The sequence below is a fragment of the Magnolia sinica genome, chromosome 11 (genome assembly GCF_029962835.1).
Source record: "Magnolia sinica isolate HGM2019 chromosome 11, MsV1, whole genome shotgun sequence".
Classification (NCBI taxonomy): Eukaryota; Viridiplantae; Streptophyta; class Magnoliopsida; order Magnoliales; family Magnoliaceae; genus Magnolia; species Magnolia sinica.
Window position 1 is genome coordinate 63,698,997 of NC_080583.1, and position 7,390 is coordinate 63,706,386.

General features: G+C 38.7%; 1 long non-coding RNA gene across 1 annotated transcript; it reads left to right on the top strand.

Moving 5' to 3' along the window:
- The first annotated feature begins 1,970 nt into the window (after positions 1–1,970).
- Positions 1,971–6,178, top strand: LOC131218402 (uncharacterized). Its single transcript, XR_009157706.1, has 7 exons — positions 1,971–2,242; positions 3,700–3,794; positions 3,942–4,023; positions 4,125–4,176; positions 4,910–4,987; positions 5,479–5,619; positions 6,160–6,178. It is a non-coding gene; the product is annotated as an uncharacterized LOC131218402 (long non-coding RNA).
- The last annotated feature ends 1,212 nt before the right edge of the window (positions 6,179–7,390 follow it).

The window sequence follows — 7,390 nt, forward strand, 5'->3', positions numbered from 1 at the left end:
CAACCAGCAATGGAAATGGAAGCCAGATCAAGAGAGGCCGGAGTGGAAAATGGAGATCTAGAGACGTTGGAGAGAGAGAGAGAGAGAGAGAGAGAGAGAGAGAGAGAGTTTCGGTCGGTTATTGAAGGGAGGAGAGAAGAGGGGAGAAGGGTTTTGGGAGAGAAGAGGCGGGAGAGAATAGGGGGGAAGGGTTTTGGAAGAGAAGAGGTGCACGGTAGAGAAAAGCGCGATTTGGGGAAGGCGCGTGAAAAAAAATCGATTCTAGGTTTTTTCATTTAGAACGAGCGGCGGTGGCTTCTTTGTACACAGGCGGCCACATAAAAACGCCCCTGATTTCCCTCTACATTTCAGTGGGTGTGGCCTCCATCTCCATTGTTCCCGTGGTGTGCTAACTTTATTTTCGGGCTAGCTTAATTGACCTTTTGGTTCTCATCCTAACATGACCCACCTCAAACGATGAATGTAGTTGATGCCACGAACATCAAGGTGGGACCTGTAAGGTTTTTTTTAAAAATAAAAAGAAAAATTGTCCTGGCTAAGTTGTAGGAAATTCACATAAAAAGAAAAGACATTTCACTCTTTAGCTGGGCCATAGTCTACATAACAAACGGAATAGTAGAAAAAATTGTTTTAACCATCAGTTTACCATGCAGCTGAGTTATCCACTTGAAGATTGAAGTGGCCTAATTTCTTTTGCGCAGAACATCTAACCATTGTTTCGAACCAGATGAGATCCTTGCATGGGTGTCCAATACTTGCATACGGGGCGCAGCTTTGCTTCTGTGGATCCCGGGTGGGTGGATCCCTTACTGTAGAGTGTACCATGATGTATGTGACTTATATCCATGCTGTCCGTCCTGTTTGGAAGCTAATTTTAGGGCATGTATGATAACCAAAATGAAGTAGATCCAAATCTTCGTTGGACCACACCATGGGAAATAGTGGTGATTGAATATCTACCGTTGATATTTACCATCAACCTGTTGATACGGTCACAAAGACATGGACGAAGAGACCACAAAAAAATCAGCTTGATCCAAAGCTTTTGTGACCCGCAAGAAGCTTTTAATGGTCAATCACTACTGGTTTCTACGGTGTGGTCCACGTAAGATTTAGATATGCTTCATTTTTGGGATAATACAACAACATTGACATAAGGCGCATACATCAAGGTGGGCCCACGGTCAGGGATCCACCCACGTTGGTGGATCCGAGGATCCACCCGTGAACTAGCGTATGTTTGTATGTCTATAAGTAGGCTCTATATGTGCACGAATTGGTTGCTACCCCTCCAGGACGTAGCTAGAGACGTACAGCACTGTCAGGATTCTGTGGGGCCCACAGTGATATATTTGTTGTATTCAAGCCGTACGTCCATTTTGAAAGATTATTTTAAGACGTGTAAGATCTAGACGCACAATGGCTGTAGGATTTGTTGTGCATTGGATACGACGGATCGATACTACACCAAAATCATAGATTTGGAATGGCTGAGGATTTTCTTTTAAAACGGTTTTAAGCTGTTTCTAATTTGCCATGGTTTTGAACTGTTCTCAGATTTCTAAGATCGGGCTTACTTTTCAAACTACTTTTTTGGTGTCCCACTGCTCGAGGAGAAGCTGCACCAACCGGCTGCTATAAGTGTGGCAGACCTGGGCATTGGTCTCGAGACTGCCCTTTCTCTCCCACAAACCCTAACCCTGATATCCTCAAATCCTCTTCTTCCTACACCAAGACATGGACGGGCCCAAAACCGTTACCTAACAAATCCTCTGAAAACCCTAAGAAGAAGCTCCCCAGAATGAGACCTAAGCTCACGCCCGAACTCCTCTCCAACGACGGTCTTGGCTTCGTTCTCCGCCACTTCACTCGCTCTTTCGAGTATCGTGGCCGCAGTCATGAGGTTGGCCTCTCTCTCTCTCTCTCTCTCTCTCTCTCTCTCTAATTGAGATCTAATCTTGTGATGTTCGGTTAGGGTTCACTGATTTTGATAATTAATCTTGATACTGGTAATAGATTTTGGATTTTGTAGATTTGTTCATTTGTATTGGATTCTCTTTTATCTTTGCAATTTCTAAAGTCTATGTTGATTTTTTCTTTTGTGAATTGGGTTTTACAGGTAAGTGATTTGGGGAATCTGATCAGATTGTATGCTCAATGGCACTCGTGTTTGCTCCCTTACTATTCATTTGATCAGTTTATACACAAGGTGGAACAAGTAGGTGCCACCAAGCGTGTACAGGTAAGCCACTTCGAATGCTAGGTCCTGCACATCTTTGCTCTGCAAACGTACTGTAAGCTGTGCTAGTTAGGATTTTACTCAGATAAGCTTTCCTCTGTTAGGACATTGTAAAGGAAGCTAGTACAGGGAAAGATGCAATGGGCAGATCATGTATCTTGGTCTAGAGGTCTAGGTTCTGTATTGAGTTGAAAAGGACAAAATCTTAGCTTATCTCTCTTCAATGAAATCGGGCCAGTCCATTCTTCGGCTCCTATTTATTTGACTGGCCATATTTTTCAAATGATCAGTCACAGTTATACATGCACAATTGACTTCCTGTATTTTTCTTAAGATATCAAGATTTATAGATCCTTAACCTGGCATTATGACCATGAAAGCCTGTTAGCTGATGATTTTGATAGAGGTCAGCTGTTACAAATGATGTTATTTTGATAGAGTATTGTAGGTGTTTGGTTTTTGGCCAATGAAAATGTTCTTGTATTGATATTCCTGTTTCTACTCATTTGAAATGTTTCTGCTCATTTGAAAGACTATATGCATGGTAGCAAAGATCATATTCTTGTATTGATGTTCCAGTATATGCATATGGTGGAACAGGACCAATTTCTACTCATTTGAAATTTCTTGCAAGAGATGGCATGCAACTATGTCAAGTTTTAGCTTTTTTGATATTTCCTGCAAGAGAAGGCTAACAACTATTGAGTGTGAAATGTTCTAGTAAGCCACAGGTTCTGGGTGGTCAAATTTTCTATGAGCAGGGCCTTAATCTTCTAAGATTTTGGTTCGTTTTACTCTGTAGTTAGTTTCCTAGCAGGGCCAATTTTTGTACTTCATGGTGAAGTATGCAAGTTGTCTCCATCCTTGTTGGAGCCTTTCGTGTGGTCTATTTGCTTATCTGCCCAAGCTTCTTCAAGTTTTGTCTCTCTCAAATTTCCATCGTTCAAGTTGGATTGGAGCATCAGTTTTAAGGTGTTCTATTCTCAGAATATGGGATGGTAATTTTGGATTGGTAAAAATATTGACTAGGATTCTAATGGTCCATATTTCAGATTGCATGACCCGGATTGGAAAATGTAGTGGGGTTGGCGAATTTTGGTAAACATTGTTGACAACAAAATGATGCCTTGCCTATTAATGCAATGCCTAAATTGAAACAACTCAATAATTTTTGTGGCAAATAACATCTTCATCCTATTGTTGTTCTAAATGTTATTTCAACAAGTCTTAAAGGATCTTCTGATCTAGTTAAGTGAGTTCTGGTTTTATGGGGTTCTATTGAGTTGTTAAATGAGGTTGGGGATTGGCTACAGCCTTTTGGAGACCTATTGCTGTTCTAAATGTTATTTCAACAACTCATAAAGGCAGTTCGTTGGCTTTGATGGAGACCTATTTATGCCGTTTGGAGGTTATCTGAAGAGGAACATTTAAGTTGACAAACATTGAGCTATATTTTGTAGGATGTGCAAGCATGTAGGAGAATTTGAATCGACTTTTCTATCTGATCTTGAGGGAGGCTAATTGCTAATAAAAGACTCCCATGATGGTTTGGAAGGTAAAGTTGGAGGACAGCAATTCGAAAAATCTTCTTGGGACATTCAGTCATTTTTTGAGGTTGACCATATCGGTACTGTTAGCTTGCAAGATACTCCATATATTAGTTATAGTTTGAAACACAACTAATCTTTTTGTTAAGTTTCAGGTGAATTATGGATGAATTTGGATGGTGATCTCTCTCCCATATGTCTGAATATCTTGCCATTACTTTCCTCTTCCTCACAGCTGTAATGTTTTCATGTCTTTATTGCTTAACTACATTATATCATTTGTCTGAAATTTATATTCTCATGGCAAGCAGTTCCTAACATAGCATGTGTTGGTACAGGTCTTCATCCTCTTTACAGATTCTTCCTGCTAACTTTCTGTTACTCTCTGCTGTGAGTCCTTGATCTCATTGAACTCTTTCACAGTACTTACAATCAGAATTATGATTGGCAGATCATGGTTGGCAGCTATTTGTTTCAAGATCCTTAGTACATCGATCCAGGCTACTTATCTGGTGGGTTCCATGTGCCATGCACAAAAATCAGGCCTATCCGGTAGTGGGCCGTATGCATATTTCAAATATGGATCATTTATGCAATTCTTGGCAACCATTTGTTTAATCATATTACATCCAAATGTATATACACTAAAACAAATGAATACCATTTGTTAGTTGTGCCAATTGAACATAAACGTGGCCTGCATTTGTTAGTTGTGTCACCTAATTTTTGCATATGGTTGTCTTGACAAGGGGGTTTGCTGTATACACTGGTCAAAAGTTTGATAGGCTTGCTAGGTTGGCATGTGTATTGCTAACACCATCCCCTGCTGCTGATTCTATGATACAAGAAACAAAAACAATAGAGAAATAATGAGGTGATTCACATAAAGATGCAATCCATGTCAAACGTGCAACATTGCACTGTTTGAAGTACATAGTCAAATGCTTGCCCAATTTTTACTATTCTTTTTCATGTTTATGAAAGGTTTGTTATGACTGATGAACTATGTTCGAAGATTTCAGGCTGAATTTAGAAAACCACTCTTTTATATTAGATAAATGGCATTGATTCAATCATCCACTCAGCCAACACTTTATCCAATCCTTTTTCTCTTCTCATTTAGTGCCAGGTTCCCTACTTTGACGGGCTAGGAATGTGATGTTGGGTTCGGTCCTGGGAGCGGCATTTTGTTTCCCTCTTGGTAATATTCATATTCTCATCTATTTATATGAATGAATCAAAAGCTTACCATTCATTGCTTCCAAATATAAATTGGTGCTACTATGTTAATTTATACAAATACTACTTTGTATTTTTCATGGAAGATATCGTGTGCACATTGTATACTGGGAGACTGCACGTCTCTTGCCATCTGATAGCAGATAGCAGGAATCTTAACATGCATTTCCAAATAGATGTTTAAAATTTCACATTTAGTGAACCGCGTGAGATTCCCGTGAATTGTCTTTTATCAATGGAAGTTGTGCTCTTTATATGAAAACCCAAAAAAAAAAAAAAAACAAAAAAACATAGAAAGCTATTCCTCTCATTTTTTTCTCTTTAGAAAATGAATTTTTGCTGAAAAAAGTATGTGATTGAGTGATTGTGATGTGGTTTTCATTGTCTTTGAATGATATGTTGTGCAGTTATCAATAGCTATCAGCTGAGTTTTTGTTGCTTTTTCATTGGGAGAGTTTGGAGAGCGAGAAGAGGACCCCATCATCATCTAGCATGGGGCTTTTTGGATTGACCTAAGGTGGCAACCATCAGAAGCCATCTTCCTAGCGGATTGGTGGTTCATTCTATATCAGATTGAATGCTTCTTCTTGAAAGGTATGTAGAGAGTTCTCTTGCATAAAATTTCAAATTTTGGTTTCTCTATATTTTCAGTGATGATTTTGAACTCTTTTCTACTATGTAATCTATTAACATGCTTTCTAAATTCCTTGATTTAGTATTTTACTATATGTGTATTGTAATAAGACCTTAGTTCTCTAGTTAAAGTCATGCCTTACTTGTCTCCATATTCTTCCTTTAATTTAAAGGACATTTTGGTCAAAATGCCCTTTACAAGGACAATGAGGAGACAACCAGTGTGCCATACTCCAATGCCCAAGTTTCTTAACTTCTACCTTGGGTTTGATTTGGGCTCAAATGCTTCTCTGTTGACAGATCCTGTCAACATTATCATATCAGACTCATCATTGGGCTCTTAAAAAAAATCATGGGTGGGCTGACAATAACTAGTTATTTGATTTCTCCTTTACAGTGTTGAATCATGCCTTTGTTTCTAGCAGATTCCCCAGTTCTCTGCTTGGCATTTGTGACATGTGCAACATTCGAAGTACTGCATTATATGGCCTTCCATTGTAGGTTCTAGTTCATGGTTGGACAAAGGCTACAGAGCTGCTCAAAAAAATGTTTGCCTTCATGTATATGCTTCCCAGATCGAAGAGACAATTGACGTCAAATCAGATCTGTGTGCCTATAAGGTATCAATAGGGATGTCCTTAAGTTTTTTGTGGACAAGCAATGGTTGAATATGCCAACTTGAATTCTTATAATGCAGCTTTCTTTTGATCTTCTAGATAAGATGCTCTCAATGAGTAGAATGGAAGGCTGCAGTTGAAAGAGATACATCAGATGCAGGAACGTACAGGTAACACTCTGAATGGGCTTATTAATGATGAAAACAGTGGGCTGGGTCAAGCCCAAAACTCTTTTGTTCAGGTGTGGGCTAAAATAGATACTGGTGCATCAAACCTGACCTGATTAAGGATCAATAGAAGAGTAATAGGCCTGGGCTCGATTCAAGCCCAACATGTTCTGACAGTTGAGCCCACCTTCTTTAACTCAACGGGCCAAGCCAAGCCCAACAACATGTTTGTTCAAGTCCAAGAAATCCAAGAATCTGTTAGACTCGCACTTTTAAACTGCTTCATGGATTTTGCAGGTATGCTTGATTGTTGCAATTTAAAATTTCATACTGCAAAATGTGATTTGTGCATTTTAGTTTGCTGCATGCCTAGGTTTATTTGGTACTGAAATAATGAGATTTTATTTTGTTCACTTCCATCAGGTTATTTGGAGCAGATAGAGAGTGGACTCTCTCAAAGTAATTCAAACAAAGAAACTTTGAATTTACAAAACGCCTCACGTCATATCTCAGTTCTGCTGCTTGGTCATGCATGATGACATGCTCTGTGGCCTGGGCCATGCATCATGCATGCTTCACAAGGAGTGGAGCATGAAGGATTTTTTATTTATTTTTCATGTATTCAGACCATTGTAAACTTATTGTTGTAAATATATATAATTTTTATTATAAAGTCGTTCAATATTTGTTTAATATTAATTTTTAATTATACCTAATATTCTTTGAATTTTAAAAATAAAAACAAATACATCTTTCAATTGAGAAAAAACATTATTGGCAAAAGCCACCATTTCTAAAATTTAATCGTTGGCAACATTCAAGTTCTTAAATTTTTGTTCCTGAAATCTTACTGTTGTCACTGGAACGGTTTAAAACCGTTCCTAATATTCCGTCCCTAATATTCAAAACAGTTCCTAAAACGGTTCAGCCGTTCCCTTTTTCTGCGAC